At 46.8% G+C, this 20,878-nt stretch overlaps 1 long non-coding RNA gene across 1 annotated transcript; it reads right to left on the bottom strand.

Annotated features, from left to right (window-relative positions):
* Window positions 1–639: 639 nt before the first annotated feature.
* On the bottom strand, window positions 640–1,677 carry LOC116270299. The gene is made up of 3 exons (XR_004178311.1): window positions 1,610–1,677; window positions 1,075–1,153; window positions 640–750 (listed from the first exon to the last, which is right to left on the bottom strand). It is a non-coding gene; the product is annotated as an uncharacterized LOC116270299 (long non-coding RNA).
* Window positions 1,678–20,878: the final 19,201 nt, after the last annotated feature.

Genomic DNA, 20,878 nt, shown 5'->3' on the forward strand with positions numbered 1-20,878 from the left:
AGGAGACACGAGGCGACTGGGGTGTAACTTTGTTTGTTTGTTTGTTTGTTTGTTCCTTTATAGCGGGCTTAGGGGCTGCTCAAGGGGTGGTGAGATGAAGCCGTGAGTCAAGCTGGTGGGTTTGCTCTCCCCGCTACCATCACACTCGGAAAACTTTGGAAAACTTTGTCCAGAGGGAGCCTCTCTCTCGTAAGCCCCTTTCCCTGCTCGGAAAAAAAGAAGGGGGCAGAGAGCTAGCGGAGAGGAAGTGCAGTCGATTTGTCAAAAGTATTGCAGTATGGCCCCAAAATTCCTAGGTAAAAAAAGAATTTTAAAAAAATCCTGAATCCAAAAATTCCAACGAACCCAGAAACTTTGGGGGCGAGGGAGAAAGCTCCCTGGCTGAGGCGAGTGGAGAGGCCGGAGCCCAGATGTCCCTGGGCTGCCCCGGGCGGCGCGCTCGAGCCCCAGAGCCGCCGCGGCACCCCTGAGGCAGGAGCGGCGGGCGCGGCGGGCGAGGCGGCGAGGCGGGCGCTGCGGCCCGAGCGCGGATGCGGAGCTGGAGGGCCGCGGCCGGGACGGGACGCAGCCGGCGACAGAGCCCCGGGCGGGCGATGGGGCGGCAGCGGCGGCGGCGGCGGCGACGGCAGCGGGCGGGAGGGGTGAGGCGGGGTGGGGTTGGGGGAGGAGGTGGAAAACCCGAGCTGGGCTATTGTATCAATTAAGAAAAGGCAGTCCGTCCCGGGACGCGGTCTCTCGGCTCTGGAGTTGCTGTTAGGGGAAGAGAGGGGGAAAAAAGAAAGGAAGGCAAAAGGAATGAAAGAGGGGGAAAAACAGGAGGCAGGATTTCAGGGCTGGTGGTTTTAAAAGCTTCTCTCAATGTGAATTTGAGTCCAAAGCGAGGCGATGCGTGTGTTTATATAGAGGCGGGAGGCTGCGCCGTGGGCGCCCAGCCAGCAAACCCCCCCCCAACCCGCGCGCTCACAAAGCCGGAGGCGTGGTGAGAGGCCGGGCCCGCGGCCGGAGCTGTAGAGTGCAGCCCGGCCTCCCGCCCCGCCCCGGCCGCCCGCCGCCCGCAGCCCGCCCGGGACCCACTTGTAGCCGCCGCAGGATCAAACTCAGTTCACCTCTCGCCTCCTCTTCTTTCTCGCCGGCGTCTCGCTGAGCCCAGCGCCTACAGACGGACGAGATGAAACACACGCGCGCGCACCTACGCGCACACACACACAAACACATACACGCGCACACACACACACACCACACACACCTCCGCACACACACGGTGCGCACTCGCTTAGTGCCTGCTTGGCTTCTAGGCTCCTTCCCTTCCTCTTTTCCTCCTCAGGTCAGCGGCCTCCTCCTCCAGCTCCCAGCAGTCCCTCCTGGGCCGGAGCCCCAGCAGCGGAGGTCCGGCCTGACTGCCCCCACGACTGGGAGGCGCCCAAAGCCCTCGAACCTGTGCCTAGGGTCCCGAGCTTCCAACCCGCGGGATCTTGCTGGCTCCTATCTCCAGGGACCCCTCAGTTACTAGTCCCAATCCCCCTAAGCCAAATCCCCCATTCCCGATCCCTACATCCTCACACCTCCGATGCTAAGGTCCGCCCCCCCACCCCCGCCATATGTCTCTTACCCTACGGAACCTAGAGGTTCCCCAGTCCCCGTCAGCGTCCTAGGCTGCTGACTCTGCAGCCCCTCCTCTCCGGCACGTAGGGACCCCCTTTCCCTGCTTTTGTAGTCCCCATCCACCGCCCGCAGCGTCGGGGAACCCCGATGCTGGTCCAGCAAGTGTCCTGCACGGGGGCAAACGCGGCGGCCCCGGTACCCAGAGGCGGGAGAAGACGGGCACAAACGTTCATTGATACAAATTGGTAAATAAACGTGCCGGGTGAGGACGGCCACCTTCTCAGCGCTGGCAGTAGAGGACCCGGCGCGCGTGCTTGTGTACGGTGTGAGTGTGGCCCGGGGCCGCACCTGTGTGTTCGCGCGCGTGGCCTTGCGTCGGCCCGAAGTCTGAGGAGCAAGGTGGCATGTCTGTGGGTTTGTGTATTCTTTCTAGAGCCGTGAGTGTGTCTGCGCATCCGTGCATCTGTCATCTGGCCTCTCCTCCTGCGAGTCTGTGTTAACGTGGAGCTGCGCACAGCAACACCGGCACTGGTCTAGCTAGTGCCTGCCTCTCCCTCTCCCATGCATCCTGCTTCCCTCAGTCCCCTTGGCTCTGGCGTTCACTCTCGCACTCCGGGAACCAGAGTCGATATCCTATCTTTCGTTTAGAGTAGTGTGTGTGTTAACGATACTAGACTTCCCTTTGATCACTTTGCCTGCACCCGTACGAGTTATGCATTAGAGTTCACGAGACAAGAATGCGTGTGAGCGTCTAAGGTGCGCGCAGATGTGTTGTCCCTCCCTGGATGAGCGCTTCCGAGGCTGGTGTAAGCAAGAGATCTAAACGCTGGTCTAGCTCCTAGTGCTAGGTCACCTCGGCTTCACTCTCTGCCCTGGAACCCCACCTGGTGGGCAGTTATAGTACTACAGATTCGGGGAAACAATTCCCTCTTCCCCCTTTCCACACTCGCCCTTCCTAGTGGGAGATAGGTCCAAAGGGCCCAGTTGTAGGTTCCGAAGCACCCCGCGCCTGTTGTCAGTGCCCTCAGACTTCCACCCCAGGATGCTCGGGGCCGGACACTCACGAAGGCCCTGTCAGGACCACTGTGGTCCCGAAATAGGGAGCTAGGAAGCATTCTCGGAGCAGGGTGGTTTCACAAAACAGTCACATCTGAACAGGGCACATCAAAGTGCCAGAGCCACTCCACACTCTATCTGAGGATGAGGCTAACATAAAATGGGGTTGGGGGAGATTGTTGAGGCCTTGCTGGCTTGAAGAGCTCTAAGAATCTAGCCTGACCCTCAGACACAGCACTGGCCACAAGGTGGTGAAATGGGCAAGATAACCCAGGAAAACCCACCTGTGGAAATCTCCGTCTCCTAAAGGACAGACACACACACAGCTTTATAGAAATGCAGACAGATGCACAGGTTGATACTGAGCGCACACACACACACACACACAAAGGATCATTGTCACAGTCAGAAAACACCCAAGACCTTCCAGCCACCAACCCAAGAGACCACGGGAAGTGTCTGCGGTGTGGGGATCACAGCCCCAGAAGTCCCCCAACACACCAGTTGCCTTCCTCCCATCTCCTTACTCCTGGGTGGGGGTGGCTTTTGTGCCCTTTTGTCCTCCACTGCCCACCCTCTTTTCCCGTTCAGGTATAGAGGAGGAGTTGGGAGGGATGTGGGGGAGAAATTCTGAGTCCTTACACCCTGTGCCAAGTGGGATCCTGGGGAAAGTCTGCAGGGATGGCACAGCCCCACAGCAATAGTCGCTGGATTTCCTAATTAGAACCACCTCTCTACTCAAATCTCACAAAGTACTTCGTAAAGATGAAAAGGAGAGCATGGTACTCCACTCCAAGACTTCCTGGAGGTGCTGTGGAGAGTGGGGGTGCTGAGGCCATGGACAGGCTTGTGAAGAGGGTGGTTAAGATACAGAAAGCTCGGCAACTGTCTTTGCCAGTCGGATTCCATCAGAGGACTTTCTTTCATTAACCTCAGATGGACTTCTGACTCTGATCCCAGACAGAGCCCTGCTCCAAACCTCAGTCTAGCCTGTAACCCTGACCTAAAACAGACCCCTGAGCCAAATCCCAGAATGATCCTTAATCCTGGTCAAAGATTGACCCTGTCTCTAAGCCCAGACTGAATGCCAGTACTACCAAGTATCACTTTGGCCGTGAAAGTGTGACTGGCCCCTTGTAGACTGCCCCAAAGCTGGGGCACAGCTCCACCCCTGAGGTGCTGGGCACACAAGTGTATTCCAGGGGGGAATATTTGCCTCATTCTAGCCTTGGGATGATAAGCCTGTTGGCTAATGGTCATCCCTCTCCCTCCGGGCTGATTGTAGGAACTCCCAGACTGCTGCCCCTACCACACACACACACACACACACACACACACACCCCTCTTTCCCATGGGCCCAGGGCATACCCCGAGGCTTCAGCTATTGCCTGCAGTGCTGCAGTTCAGGGCCTGAGTCACACGACCCTGTAGCCTTTCTGGCACTTTGAAATCAGTCAGAGCAGCCTGGGACATGAGTAAGGAGATGCTAGTTCAAGTGGAGCTCTGCCTGGTGACATTTGCGGTCTTTGGCAGAAAGGGCCTGGGAAATACAGCAGGTAGGCCTCAGGCACTCAGGAATATGCAGGCAAGGGGCAAGCACAGCCTCTGCACCCACTTCCCTAGCTCAGAAAACTCCACATACAGGGGCAGGTCTGCCTAAAGTCCTGCTGCTCACAAAGACACAAAGCTGCACAGGGGTGTTGTCTGCCCTGGACTTGCTACACCCAAAGGAATGAAGGCATTACCCCTTACAAGTCGCTTACATGCATGCAGTCCTGTATAGCCAGTAATTCTCTTCTACAGCTATTGTTTTACTTCAGTGAGATAAAATAGTGAAATAATACTATTTTTAGATATTAGATATACATGTTACTTTTTGTATTGATGAGAAAACAGAGGGCCAGAGTCCCTCAATGCTCACTCCCGCCACACACACACACACACACACACACACACACACACATTGTATTGTCCTGTTTCCCCTCCCACCACACCAGCACACATCTCCAGGAGCCATGAGATTCTGTCCATACGGCAGCTTCCTCTTTGTTTAATGTCCATGCTCTGACAACTAAAGCCAACAACAGAGGGAGCTGTCAATTTTATGCTCAATTTTGTATAGTTTTGGCCCTGAATTTTTTCAATTGATGCTAATTTGCTTTCTTTTCCCTAAAACCATTTCTAATTCCTCCAACCGGAGCCAAACAGAAAGGGGGAAATTGTCCAGGATCAAGGCGACCACTTGGCCCTACTGGCCAGGGAGTCCAGAGGCAAAGACACCAGGAGGCAGCGAGCAGGAAGCAGGGCTGTGTGTTCAGGGACCAGCAGGGTTTGCTAAAGTCCTCCCAGCCTCTGGCCTGCACCTTGAGCCGTCTAGCCTGAGGGACAAAGCGCAGCATTTCGCCTCAGGGAGCTCTTTGCTCTTAGACCTGTTCTGGCTTGCTGGCACGAAGGAGTCCTTGGAAAACTCAGCTCTCGGCTCCTTCTCATTCTTCCCAGGGTCTCGGGCTGGCTCCCTTCTGTTCTAAGTCTTCTTGGTACACTGCCTGACAGTGACGGGGCCCTTTGCCTGAGAGATCCCAAGTCCCATGGGGAAACGACATTTCTGAGGGGCTGTGGAGGAGAGGGACCTGGGGGGCAGGTCCTGCCCAGACCCTTCTCTGGAGCCAGAGCAGAAACTGCGACTCTGGTGGGTCAGGGATGCCCCTTTCCCCTGGAACCCAGCTTGCGGCCCCAGGTATTCGTCCCGAGGCCTAGGTGCCTACCCTTCTCCCACTTTGTGCCCTCCCTCCAGAGCCAGCACCACAAGATCGGCAGCCCTCGTCCAGTGCTCAGTCCTCAAGGGCAGCTTAGAGGGCGCTCCCTGCCTGTGCCCTGGCTGTTCTGACGGGCTGGGATCCCTGCTGTCCAGGCTGGGCGGGGGTGGGGGTGTATGGTGGCACTCAACCCAGCTCGGCTTGGAAATCAACACGGTACCAGGCATTCTGCCTTTCTAGAGCCTGTAGGGGCTAAACTCTCCTTCTCCCCCAACCCCTTGCAGCTTTGAGGGCTCTGAGGCTGTGTAGAGAATGCACTGACCCCTCGAAAGCCACTGCCTGCCAGAAGCCCAGCCAGCCCACCCGCCCCTTGGAGAGACCATCCTGCTGTTTCAGTGCTGCCGAAGCAGAGCGCAGTTCTGGGTTCTGTGCGTTTATTTCTTAAAGGCTGCCTTCTCCTCCTTCTTTCTTCCTTAGTGCCACTTGCTCCCACCCCACCCCCAGGTATCTTCAGATGTTGATTTTCATTTTGTTTTATAGATAGCAACCACTATACAGCCATCTCTACCTGGCAGAGCCAGATGTCGGCACAGCCTGGCCCCTCACTCCCAGCCCCTCGGAGAGGAACAGCGAGGAGGGAGCCCCCATCCACTCCCCTGCAGCCCTCTAGGAAGGGGGTGGCCTTTGGGAAAGAACTTTGCTTCTTTCTCCTTTGCCTGAATATGTACCAAGCCTCACGTCATACCTCATCTCAGAAATCTCAGCTTCAGAGACTTGCCTCAAAAGGAATTTTCAAAAAGAAGTGGAAATACCCCTATCGTCCCCTGTCAGAGCCCCCAACTCAGTCCTTTTCCTCCCACCCCACACCCAACCCCAGCAAAAGCAATCCAAAAAAGGACTTGCCAATGGAGAGGACGGATAGGTGCGAGGAACGCAGCTGACAGCTGTGTCCAAATCGGCACTGCCTGGAAAAGAGTAGCCTGCTCGGTGGCAATGGGACACCGGCAGTGCCCCAAGCTGGCTGTGGCTGGCAGCGACACTGCCGCAGTGATGGCGTTCCCTCAGGCCCGGGGAGCCAAGAGCCCTTTATAGCCTGAAACCTGCCCTGGCACCGCCCACTGGGCGGTTGCAACAAGGGCCTGCAACTAGGGGAGTCTCTAGGAGCTGAGAGGGCATTCGTCCCAGGACCCCAGGGCCAGGGCCCCACACACAAGAATCTGGGATTCAGCCTCTTCCCACCAAGGCAACTGTATGTCCTGGCATGTGTACGAGACTCTGTGTGTGTGTGTGTGTGTGTGTGTGTGTGTGTGTGGGCATGCGCTCGTGCTTAAATGTCCATTCAAAGACCTCAGATCTCATTCCCTCATCCTCTTTCTCTGGCAGTAACAGTTTTTGAAAGGATGGGGAGAGCAGTGTGTTTCTGCTCAGTTTATCAAATTACACTCAGTGACAAAGGACTGAAGTGCATTTTCTTGAAAGCTTGACAATTGGGATCCAGGAAGAAAAAAGAGGCATGACAGAGAACCCAGAGCTTTTGTTGAAGGTAAAACACGGATATGAAAAGCGGGGGGTGTGGTTGGGTGGCTTTCAGTGAATTTGTCTTCATGTTGCTTGGTGTTAAAAACTGCTTCCCCCCACCCTCCACACAAGCTACAAACATCTCACAGATCCCAGAAATCGCAAGATTGTTGATTTTTAAAAGGAACACTGTTCATTTTTGCACAGGCTGAATCAGACAAGCTGGTGCACAGCCTCCTCCCGCAGGGCCCCAGGTTCCCTTTCCAGCCTCCCATGCCAGAGAAGCCTCCTCTGGGAGGTCACTTACCAAGGTCCAGTGCCCTCCATACTGCTCACCTCAGCCTGTCCAGCCAGCTTCTCCTGAGGGGTACAGTTGAGACAGGAATGGGGTGGGCTTCTCCCTGCCATTCAAAGTTCCGTCCTGCACCTGAACTCCAAGGGTTGCTAGATAGAGAAGGATGGACTCTTGGGGGCAGGTTTGGGCTGGAAGCAGAGTACACAGGGGCCCTGGACTGTTTGTCTTAAAGTTTCGCATTCTTTGGGAGCAGAAGGGAAGCCAACAACCTAAGTGACCAGCCTCAGGTGCAGAAGGCTGAGCGGAAAAATATCCCCTTATCCAGAGCTTGGATACCTGAAGCAAGTCCACCCTGCCTGCTGTTCCCAGCTGGCTTTTGTTCATAATCCCACCACAGGCAGACCAGACAACTAACCAGCAGCCTCTCCCAGAGACCTCGCAGAGCAGAGCCAACCTGAGAATCTAGTTGGCAGAGCTCTCCATTCCCAAGTCCAAAATGCTACCAAATCACTTCCTCTCACCTGAGGCTGAGACTCCTGCCCACTGCCTCTTCGGAGATGGAGGGGCAGAGCAAAGAGGCTGGGTGGTGGCCCGTCTGAACATCTATCTTTCTTCCCATGCCTACAGCCCAGCTCCAAGCACACAGGGGCCCTGCTACTGGAGCTTTAGCTAGTTTCTTCTCCAGACACTGGTGTGGTGGCTGGAGCATAAGAGAACAATTCCCAGTGAGACTCCCACTCCCCGTCTCCACTGTTCTGACAGCCAAGGTTATTCTGGCACATGCCTGTGAAGATTTCACCTGGTCCCCACTGACTGGGCCTGACCACTCTGTCCCAAGAAGTTCCAGGGAGAACTGCTGCCTCTCTAGCACATTCTGTCCATCAGCATCCCCAGCAAAGCTCTATGCTTTCTGTCAAACCCAGCTTCAATACAAGCTCCCTGGTCTCCCACCCCCAGCAACCAGATGGCAGCTCTGATATCTCTTCTGTATGGAAAATCTGGAGCACCTCTGAGTCACTCTTCTAATTTTCCCTCCATTGGTTTCATTCTTTCCTCACTATCCTGCTCTTCCAAATTTATTAGTTCTTCATGCTTGCAAACAGGCAGAGTGGCTTAGTAGCTAAGAACAAGGGCTCTGGAGTCAGTTAGAAGTGGCTTAAAATCTGCTCTGTCACTTACTAGCTTGAGCAATATACTTTACCTATCTAAGCCTCAGGTGCTTCTCCAGTGTGGAGAATGAGAGTTGAGGCAGGGAGACCAGTTAGGAGACTATGGTGATAACTCAGGTAATAACAATGAAAGTGATCATCATAGCACAGTAATATACACTAACACTTCTTGAGCACCTTCTTACCTGCGGGGCACTTTAAAAAGCACTTTGCTGATTTCAGCTGCCAACCCAGGCGGTGGGTCGGTGGGTACTATTATCCTTGCTCTGCAGAGGAAGACTCTGAGCCACTAAGTGGTTCAGTGGCTTGCCCAAGTTCATCCACCCGCACTTTTGAGGTTAAATTTAATCTCCTCTAAAATTCAAACCCATTGAATGTGGATTAGAATCTGAGCTGTTAGCTGGCATACTAAAGACTAAATGAAGCTAGTAGCAGGGATGATGAAGAGAAGTGTACAGATTTTAGAAATATTCAGAGTTAGAATTAAAAAGTGGACAGATTTGGCAACTGATTAGGGGTGGGAGCAGGTGGTGGGGAGCGAGGCCAGGATTCCAGGCTGGGGAACTGGGTGTGTGGTGATGATATGTAGTGAGCTAGGGAACTTGGGAGAAAGAGAAGACTTGGGGAACAAGATGTTGAGTTTGGTTTGGGCCAGAGTAGGCTCCAGGTGGTGAAGGGATATGCCAATGGAACTGTCTGCTGGCTGCTGGACATAGAGGTCTGGAGTGCAGAAGACAGATCTGGGCAGGAGAGAGAGACTTGGACATCATCTGCATTCACATGCTAATGGGGAACACAGGAGTAGAGTACCTACACCGAGTGGAGAGAGCCCCAGAAACACCAGCATTGAAGACACAAAGAGAGGAGAGGAGTCTGGGAAACAGCAACGTCTTTCCTTTGCCCACACATCCTGGTTAGCCTCACTTGAAAGTGATTATTCCTTTTGTTTGTTTCCCCTTAGTACTTATTTATTTATTTTTTGAGACAGTCTTGCTCTGTCACCCAGGTTGGGGTGCAGTGATGTGATCTTGGCCTCACTGTAACCTCTGCCTTCTGGGCTCAAGCGATTCTCCTGCCTCAGCCTCCTGAGTAGCTGGGACTACAGGCATGTGCCACCGTGCCCAGCTAATTTTCACATTTTTAGTAGATAGAGGGTTTTGCCATGTTGGCCAGGCTGTTCTCAAATCCTGACCTCAAGTGATCCACCTGCCTCAGCCTCCCAAAGTGCTGAGATTACAGGCGTGAGCCATCATGCCCAGCTGTTTCCCCTTAATACTTAGACTCTCAGGGTTATCAAGAAACTCGGAAGCTGGCAATTTCAGCCTCCACTTGAAATTTGCATTTAGAGGCTAGTGAGGACAGAAGGGCAGGTGATAGATGAGGGAGAGGGAGGAGGATGGAGGTGCTTGGGCAAGGTCTCCACATGATAATGCTAGTTATTAAAGCACCAGCTCAGACAGCCCTGGGCTAGGTATAGCCTCTGATGGGGATGAGGCATTGCTCTGAGCAACTGTGGGGAAGCTCCCTGGCAAGACCACGAAATGGAGACCAAAGGAGTGGGGGAAAGCTGGCAAAGCTTCCTCTGCTGGGTAGATGCATACATTCCTGCTCTCACAGATGCTCCTGCCCCTGCTCACAGAAATCCACAAGGTCTCTGCCCAAGACACACATGCCAGCTCCTCCCCATTCTCCATGAGCTGGTTCAGGGGCTGAGCTTCGTGGCTCTGAGACTCTTGCCTGGCAGGAGGAGGGCCACCCACCACTCTCAGGACCTTCCTACCCAGAGAAGCTTGGCTGCTATGTGAGGAACCCCACACTAGAGCACATGTGGAGAGGAAAAAGGAAGTCGTGCTGGGATGGACCTGGGCATGGGGTGGGGCAGCCTTCTCAGAAGTCCACACCGATAGGAAAAGACCCTGCATGGCCTTCTACCTGGCCCCCAGCTGTGGGATGTGGGCTTCCCCCTCTGCTCAGCCTCTGAGCTCTCCCCACCAGGACCCAGTTCCCATGGGGCCATGATCAGTCTGGGGGACGCAAGCGTGACTATTACGGTGGAAGGGCAGCCCCAGGCTTAGAGCACTCATCAGCTGATCCCTGCAGCCCTGTTACAAGGCTTTCTCTCACCCTTCCTGTCCCTGTTTCTGCGTCTGCCTGATTACTGTCCACCCCCACCCCAGGGTAGCTGCAGCTGGGACATTTGGGCCAGAGGCTCCTACCAGCCCACCACATAACTAAGCAACTCAACTCAGGCCAAGGACCAGAGGAGTGAGCAGAGCTCATTCAACAGTGGAATGTGGAGTTGAATGGACCTAGTTCTGTCACTTACCAGTTATACAATCTTGGCCAAGTCACTTCACCTCTCTGAGGCGCAATTTTCTTATAAAACTGGAGAGAATAAGTCTTGCCTTACTGGATGAGTGATAGTTGTGAGAATCATGTACAAAGATAATGCATGCCAAGCACTTGGCAGGGTGTCAGACACACAGCCAGGACAGATTCACGGCAAAGCCAAGGAAGCTGAAGCTGTAGGGACCCTCATGTGTACAGGCTCCTTTCAAAGCCCTAGGGTAGTAATTTTTGTTATTTTCTTAAAAAAGTTTCCTCAAATCATACAAGCCTCAGGTTCCACAAATCCAGGGACCTGAAAGGTAGTTGTTGCCTCTCTTGTCCCACCCCATTCTCAGTCCCCTCAACGTGTTTCCCATCCACTGAGGGAGAGTTGCCCAGTCTGGCCAGGGAGAGTTAAAATGAGCCCAAAGCAAGGCCTCAGCCTAGATGGAAAGCTGGCGTGAAGTCACCCTTCCATGTGAAGGTTGTCCTAGGCCTGATCTCATTCCTAAACTGAGCTTGGCGCCTACTCCTCCCCACACTCTTTGCAGCAGTCAACCCAACCCAGAAACCCATTGAAGACATGCTCTGGAACTCTCCAAAGTTGTGGCAAACTCTGGGCACTGTGTCCCGATCCTGACAGAGGCTTTGCTCCAAAAATTATGACCTCCTAGAAGAGCCAGTTCTAGGGCTGTGCTAGGCAACGTGGGGGCTCAAGAATGGGCCTTAAGGAAAACAAAGGCAACTTGGCTGCTTTCTCTATTAGCACCTGTTCCCTAAGGAGCCTTGGAGGGAGTGGAGACACAGGGCTCCCTCCTCAGTGTCTGAGAGATGGATGGGGCTGATTTTTTCCACGATTCCTCCCCATAAATCTGATTTGGCCCCTCATCTGTCTAAGCCAGTCTCCATGGAGGTGTGCGGTAGTGATGAATGGGCTGCCTGACTAATGTGACTGTGGTGGCAGGGATTGGGGAGGGGCTCTGCCCTGATGGATGGTCCTCATGAGGGGATATTGCATTAGACACCCATAATGCAATCAGCAGGGCCATTAAGATACCAATTTGTTGCTTCTCCTTACCAAGGTGGGGCAGTGGATCTGGAAGATTAAGGAGGATGTCAGGACTTTGGAGACACCTGGGGGGATTTTGAGAGGGTGCAAGATTTCCCTGTTGGGGGCTGTTACTAGGAGAATAATATGGAGCCAAAGAAAGTGTAAGCTGAAAAGGGAAAACAAGGGAAGTGAGGCCCAGAGAGGTGTGACCTGTCTAAGGTCACTTCTGGAACCAGAAGAAAGAACTGGAATTAGAACTTGAGTCTTCTGCTTTCTGTGCCAAGGTAGCCAGGGATGGAGGAGGGAATGGGTTAGGAGGGGAGAGACAACCTCATTCTGGCCTCACTGCTGCTGGAGGCCTTCCCACTCCTCAAGAGGTTTACTGAGATGGGTGACACCGATGACTGCTTCTCTTCCAAAAGAAGGTGGTCCACTGTGGGTCCCTGTGGGGGGCACCCCACAGAGGGCACCATTCCAGACTACCCACTGCTGTGCTGCCCCACCTACCCACACTTGTTCTGATCTCTGTATTTTCCTCCTGTAATTTTAAAGTAGATGTCTAAACATTACACTGTCCAAGTCTTTCCTTATCCTTTTTAAAACAAAATGTTCTTTCCTGCTTAAAAGCTGTTAGCAGTTGCCTGTTGCCCTCAGGATTGGGGGCCTCACCCAGGCCGCACTCTGACTGCAGCCTCTGTCCCAGCCTCAGCTCTGGGCTCCCTTGACCTCACTCAGCTTCTCCTGTGAAGAAAGCATACCAAGCAGTTTATACTCCTAGGGCCTTCATTTAGAGTGGATGGGTAGGGAACCAATCTTCATACTCCTCAGTTTAACATTTCAGCCAGCGCGGGCTTTACTCTAGTTTCCTTTTCCTCTTCAATTGCCAGCCCCACTCTTGATCCTCAGCTTCTGCCCCCAGATACACACTCCATTGTGTTGGTGTATATGGATACATGGTGGTGGATATGTATCCTTGAAAACAGTGCTGTCTTATGTACGGATGCATTTTTAACTTTCATCAATGATCTTGCACTAAAGAGCTCTCTTGTTTGGATTTTTAAAGATATTTAACACTGTTTTGAGATTTATTCATGTTGCCTTATGTACTTCTAGTTTGTTATTTCTGACTGCTGCAAAATATACCCAAATGTGCGTGACAGACACCTAGATTGTCTCCAACTGCTTATTTCGACAGTGGCAGTGAATTCATTTTCTCTGTGTGTTTAACCAGGAGGGAACTTACCAGGTCCTTGGGGATGTATGTACAAGTTCTGCTGGGTGACTCTCCAGAGAGGCTACTCTAGTCCAACTCTTCAGCAGCGCACAAAGGTGCCGCCTCCCTCATCCTCAACTTGCATGATTCCACTGTCTGATTTGTCAGTCTGACAGGTGTAAAGTGGCCTAAGCCTTTACACATAGCAGTTACCGCTGCTCTGAACATATTTCCTTTTAATATCATTCTACTTTAAACATCCTCCTTTCACTGCCTGGTAAACTCCTAATTATGTTTCAAAATCCAAATCTAGTATCATATTCTTTGTGAAGTTTTCCAGTTTGCCATTCCTTCCTTGGTGCTCCTGAACACCCTGTGCAGACCATCCTAGCAATTATATCACTGTAAACCTTTCTTTCTCATTTATACAACCGCCACCGCCCCTGGCCCCCGGCGCCCGTCAACCTTGGCAATTAAGGCAGAAATTGTTCCTGCCTCAGGAAACCATGGGGTAGGGGGAGAGAGGAGGTGAGGAAGGAGTGAGGTAAGTTGTATAGGTAGGAGCTGGGAAGTCAAGCAGTTAATTTTATAATCCTTTCTCTTGATGGATTCAAAGGACTTGAAATACTGAAATTGTGCATGCTTCTTCACGGTTCCAGTGACTATGCTGTCAATAAGTGTTTTTCTGAACAAATTATCTCTTACATACTTCAGGATCTCACTCAATTCTATCTCAAACAGCTTTATCTTAGCGATTTCTAAATGTTTCTCCCTTTCTGTCTATAACCAAGCCAATATCTCTCTTAGCCTAGAGAGACTTTCCCTTAATGCCAATGAACTCTGGGCTGACATTTCACAAAGATAGGATGCAAAGGAAAGAGCATAGTAATTCGAATTAGGAGACTCTGGGGAGTTCATGTACCCTTTCTTACACAATGGAGCTAGGTTTGTTGTATTACACAACCATGCGATAGCACTGTGCGTCCATTCTCTTTCCTTCACCAAGGAAAAGGTATTCCAAAAAATACCTTCACACATGGCCAAAATTGAATTCCCCATCTTCTTTCAAACCAATCCGCCTCTGGAATATTTTTGCTTTAGCAACTTTATCATTTTCCCACCTCCCTGGCTATTTAGTTAACTAGAAGTCCATTAATTCATTAATTCACCTTTCCAGTTGATGCTTAAATATGCTCCACATCTCCATCCTCATTTGCACTGTTCTCAGAGTAGAGGAATCTTCAGATTGGGTATGAGTTTATTTAGAGACAATGTGTACAATTTAAGTCATCTGCTAACCTGTTTTGGTAGGTTACATCCCACCCTCACTGCTTCTCCCCCATCTACAGACTCATCTGACGTGTTATAGGAATTGCAAATCATCAATGACCAGCACTCTATCTATCTTCCCCTGCTCCAGATGAAGTTAGTTTTACAAGTTTTGTCAAGAAACAGATAATCCTTGATACACTAAAGCAAAGAGAGGGAGAATAAGATTTTTTCAAAAAAATTTTTCCTACATACCAAAACAAAACCTTTTGAAGGCAGCATAGAAACAGTTATGTACATGGCTGGGCATGGTGGCTCACTCCTAGCATCTTAGGAGGATGAGGCGGGAGGATTGCTTGAATCCAGGAGTTTGATACCAGCCTAGGCAATATGGCGAGACTCTGCCTCTACAAAATATTTTTTAAAAGTTAGCTGGGCATGGCGGTGTGCACCTGTAGTCCCAGGTACTCGGAAGACTGAGGTGGGAGGATTGCTCAATCCTGGGAAATTGAGGCTGCAGCGAGCTGTGATTGTGCCACTGCACTCCAGCCTGGGTGACAGAGTGAGACTCTGTCTCAAAAAAAATTAAAAAAAAAAAAAAAAAAAAGAAAAAGAAAAGAAACATTTAAGTACAGACAAATCTTATGAATATTTATATAAAAATCCTAAATTAAATGTCACCAAGTAAAATACAGATGTTTGCCAAAATAATAAGACATTTTGATTAAGCATGGCTGAAATCATAAATGAACCAAACAATGTTTCAACTTAGGACTTTACTATATTAAAAGGCAAGGGAAAAAAGTGATTCCAATAGAGGCTAAAAGGAAGTATTTGATAACATTCAACACTAATTTCTTTTAAAAGCTAACAATAAAGTAGGAAGAGATGAAAACTCCCTTAACTTGATAAGCCTATAGCAAGTCTCACAATTAATAACTATCTTAGAAGCACTTCAACTGAAGCAAGGAGAGACAAGTTCTTACCATTACCACCATTATAAAAAACTGTCTGGTTGGCTCAGCCAATTAAATCAGAAAAAAATCAGAAATGCAAGGAAAAATCTAAAGCGTAAATATATAAATAGTAGTGATAGATCCTGGACAACTTTCTCAACTTCTTTCATGATTATTGCTCTTTTGGAGTGTTCTGTGTTTTCTTGGCTCAATTCAGGTAATACATATTTTTCTAGAAGCATCATCTATCTTCCTTTAGGTTTACAGATTTATTTCCACAAAATTGTATAAAGTATCCTCAACATTATTTACATGAATATTAGGACTATCTACAAAAGAATTTTCTAGGGAATCAACTGCAAACCTATTAGATATAAGAAAAACATGTAATAACTTCTTTGGATACATGATGAACATAATCAATAGCTTCCTCATGTGTTTATAATAATAAACTTGGAAATATAATTTCAAATATATAACAAATGTGCATATTCATGTGAATTCGTGTGAGTAATGTGAATTCATGAGTCATGTAAGACTTATGGGAAGAAAACATAATTCTTTGTGAAATACATAAAAAAGGACCTTAATAGAGACTTACCATGTTGGGACGTCAGTTTCTCCAAAATTTAACAAATTCAATGTAATCCTAATCAAAATCCCCAAGAGATTTTCAAAATGATGCTTCACAAATTAATTCTGAAGCTCATCTGTGAAACTAAACACACAAGGAGAGACTAGACATTTTTGAAAAAGATCAATAGTAGGAGACTTTCTCTAGCAAATATCAGAACATATTTTAAGGTTATATAAATTATAATGATCTCATATTGGCACAGAAATAGACCAGAAGAATATAGAGTCTAGGCAGTGAGGAATGGGTTGACTGATAATAATAAGCACTTAGGATCTTCAGATAGCCATTTGAAAAAAAGGTTATATTTGCATTTTATATAACCCCAAATAAAATCTAGACAGATTTAATATTTAAATATAAAATGAAACTAAAATATTTTTATAATCTGGTGGTAGTGGTGGGTGAGAAAGCTTTCCTATGTAAGATGTAAAACTCAAGAGCTAAAGGAAAACACTGATGATTAAACTGCATTAAATTTCAAATGTCTGTCTGATGAAAGATGCCATAAACAAACATTACAAATAGGTGAAAGTGGAAGGTATGGGTTAATAATTATGAAACTGTATGCAAGGGTTGAATAACTAAGTAAATAGCTAGTATATGATAGGAGACAAGATCTCACTCTTGGAGAGAGATGAGCAATAAGGAAAGACTAGAATGATCCCTGGGGTACCGGATTACAGTAGGAGACATCAGTATGAACTCAAGTTTTATATATATATATATATATATATATGTAGCTTCATAACACAAACACACACACAGAGATGTACAGATACAGAAACAACTAGAAATATTGCATATACATGCATTATCCTACGTAATACAGTATCTAGCTCTGTCTGCTGAGAACATAAAAGCAATGACACCCCAGGAACAATGAGCATGCCCAGCACCCAGATCTTGATTTTAAAACACCATTCTTCAGTAAAAGGAACCAGTGCTCCATGAAGAACTGGTTAATGCTAGGGCTGGGACAGGGAAAGTACAAGGTAATCTTGCAGCATCTTGAGTATCATAAAGCAAGGAAATCATCATCAAAAAACAAAAGGATAAGGGTATGTCAAAGGCACACAGGAGCCAATCTGAAAGAGTTCCCAGTGATCAAACCTGGAATAATTTAAGTAACCAAATAGGTAAGTAACATGGAATTGGATTATAATCCAAAGGACAGAATAAATACATAAGGCAAAGGATAGCTACATGGATCAATGGGAGAGAACTGAGAGTCCAGATATAAAGCCATACATATATAATTAATTGATTCTCAGCATGGATGCCAAGACCATTCATTGGGAAAGAATAGTCTTTTCAACAAATGGTGCTTGGAAAATTCAATATTATTTGAGTTGTTCTTATACAAAAATCAGTTCAAAGTGGATCAAAGACCTAACTGTAAGTGCTAAAACCATAAAACTCTTAGAAGGAAATGAAGGTGTAAATCTTGACTTTGGATTAGGCAGTTGTTTCTTAGGTTCTTAGATATTATGCCAAAAGCACAAGCAACAATAAGAAAAAAATGGATAAATTTGGACCTCATCAAAATTTAAAACCTTTTGCATCAAGGATACTGTCAAAAAGTGAAAAGACCCATAGAATAGGTTAAAAAAATTTGCAAATCATATATCTGCTAAGGATCTAAAATCCAGACTATCTACAGAGCTCTTACAAGACAACAATTAAAAAACAAATAGCCCCATTTTTATACAAATGGTCATGATGATATACAAATGGTCAATAACTACATGGAAAAATTCTCAACATCATTAGTCATTAGGGAAATGCAAGTCAAAACTACAGTGAGGTGCCTCTTCACACCCACTAGAATGACTATTACTTAAAAACATAAACCAAAAAAATGGAAAATAGGAAGTGTTAGCAAGAATGTGGAGAAATTGGAACCCTCATATGTTGCTGATGGGAATAGAAAATGAAGCAACTGCTGTAGAAAACATTTCAGCAGTTTCTCAACAAGTTAACCATAGTTACCGTATGACACAGCAGTTTCACTACCAGGTATATACCCAAGAGAATTGAAAACACATGTTCAAACAAAAACTTGTATACTGATGTTCATAGTAGCATTATCAGTAATGGCCAAAAAGTGGAAACAACCCACAGGCTCGTCAATGGATGAATGGATAAATAAAATGTGGTACACAATGAAATATTATTCAGCCATAACAGATATGAAGTACTGAGCATGCTACAATATGGATGAACCTTGAAAACATTATGCTAAGTGACAGAAGCCAGGCACAAAAGGTTGGATATTATATGATTCCACTTATATGATATGTCCAGAATAGGCAAATTCAGAGAGAGAGAAAGTAGATTAGGGAGACAGGGGAAGAGGGGAATTGGAAGTGATTACTACTAGGTATAAAATTTCCTTTTCGGATGATGGACATCTTCTGAAGTTAGACAACGTTGGTTGCACAACATTGTGAATATACTGTAAACCACTGAACTGTATGCTTTGAAATGGTGAATTTTATGTTGTGAGTTACGTCTCAATAAATACAAAAAGGAAGCCTAAAATAAGTGCCAAAAATCCAGATAAGTTCATGCTAATATAAATAAGTGACTTCAACTATTGGTCAAATAAATAAACGGTATTGAAGAGACAATTCTTTCTTCCAGAAGAATTCCAAATAATTTACTGAGAGAGTCTTTGTGAGAGGTAAACTTAACCCTCCTGCCTTTCCCTGCCCCTTCAGTATAGGCTGCAATTATACTTTGCTTCTAATAAATAGAATATGGAAAGGGAAAAGTAGTAATTTTATAGTGAAGAAACCTGGCAAACGCTGCCTTAACTAGTGATAAAGGTTAACATCACCAGTGATGTCATGTGAATATCATGTATAGACTGATATATGATAAGGAAGTCACTTTGCCTTTGGTGTATTCTTTCAAAAAACCCATAAGCCCAATCTAATCAAGAGAAAAACTTCAGACCAACACAAAGTGAGGGACATTCTACAAAATACCTATCACTCCTAAAAACTGTTAAGGTCATGGGAAAGAAAGAAAGAGTGAGAAACTGTCACAGACCAGAAGACACTAAGGAGATATGACAGCTAAATGCAAGATAGTATCCTACACTGAATCCTGGAACAGAAAGAAAACATTACTGGAAAAACTGGTGAATTCTGAATGAAGTCCAAGTTTAGTTAATACTAAATGTGCCAATGTGGTATAAAAAATTTTCACAAGTGTACATTGTAATGTAAAACGATAACAATAGGGCTTACTGAGTGAGTAATATATGGGAACTCTCTACCACTTCACAACTTTTCTCTAAACCTAAAATTATTCCAAAATAAAAAGTTTATTTAAAAGGAAGTGGAAGATTAGGAGAAACTATTTGCTCATATATACTGAACAAGTATGTAATTACCATCAAGAGGATCAGTGGGTCAAGGATCTTGTGACAGACCCCATCTCTTGACATCATTCATTTCCCCCTCATCTCCCTGCAGAAAGCACTCAGACTGGCTCAAGTAGTGGTGAAGATACCTTGATATCGTGCCCCTATTCTATCCATTTATCTTTCCATTCATGCATACAGTCAGTTCATTCAACAAAATTTCTTAAGCGTATTTTATGTGGCAGAAACTCTTCTAGATACCGAGGATAAAGCTGTGAATAAAGCATCCTGCTTACAGGTACAGGAACTTACAGGGTATGAACCATGATTGGTATGAACCAGACATGATGATCTTACTCCCTCTGGTCATGATTGGTTTGGGGGTGCCCACGTGACCCAGTTCTGGCCAAAAAGATGTAAGAGGAGGTAATATGAAGAGATAATTTTAAATAATAATTTACATTCGGGAGGCTGAGGTGGTAGGATCACTTGAGCCCAGGAGTTTGAGGCTGCAGAGAGCTATGATTATGATACCACATTCCACCCTGGGAGACAGAGCAAGACTCCAGCTCTAAAAATAAATATAAACAAATAATTTTGAGAATACTTACATAATTTTAGGGAAAAAAGTAAATCTGTAAGCCTAAGGAAAGATGGAAATTATAGGCTTTTAAGAAAGGGATTCAGCCTGCATGGCTCTTCATCTCTTTGCTTTTCTTTCTTCTTCCTGCCTGGAAAGTGACTGTGATGTCTGGAGGTGAAGCAGCTCTTCTGTGTCTATTAAATGATAAACATACTAAGGATGACAGAACAAAAAGACCGAGAGTGTCTAGGTCTCTGCTGCTCCAGTCCTGTATCATTTATGGTTAAACCTCCAGAATTCTTCATACTTCAAAAAACAAAAACAAAACAAAAAAAACTCAAAAAGCCCCCAAACCAGAAAAAACCCTACCCAATTATTTACTGCACTCATATGACATTTTGAATGAGTAGCTGAACATGCTTCTAATTGATGAAGTTATCAACAGGCAATTTATTGATAATAACTAAAAATGGCTGAGATGTAGAAAGATGATTCAGCCCAACAGAAACTGGCAATTGAAAATTAATATGCCATTTCTCCTCACTCCAGTTTGACAGTCTTACTGAGGGTATGCGGAAATGGACCCTCTCCCATGTTGTTGGTAAGAGTATAAACTGGTACAGCCTCTCTTTCATTAAAAAAAAGACAATTAACTTTACTGATCTACAGAATGTTTGTATATATGCAAAAAGATATCAAAGATGTTTGCTTCAGTAGTTCTTGTAATGATTAGCAAGTAAAAGCAAGTTAAATAATAAGGAAATGGCTAAAAAAATTAAGGTATGGTCACACTGAGGAATACTATGTAGCCACTAAAAAGACTGAGAACATTATGTGGAATACAAATCTATTTGTGAAAACATTTCAACATTTTGCTATATTCACTTAATTTTTAAAAAAGAAATTAGACTTTATAAAGTTAAAAAGCCTACTTTGTACCCCCATGTCCCTCATTTTTTTCTCCCTCTGCAGAGATAACTACTATACCAAATTTGGTGTTTATCATCCTCATGCACATTTTTAAAGTTTGAATTATATTGTATTGTTATCTATAATTCAACTTTAAAAAAAATTC

This window comes from Papio anubis, chromosome 14 (genome assembly GCF_008728515.1).
Source record: "Papio anubis isolate 15944 chromosome 14, Panubis1.0, whole genome shotgun sequence".
Lineage (NCBI taxonomy): Eukaryota > Metazoa > Chordata > Mammalia > Primates > Cercopithecidae > Papio > Papio anubis.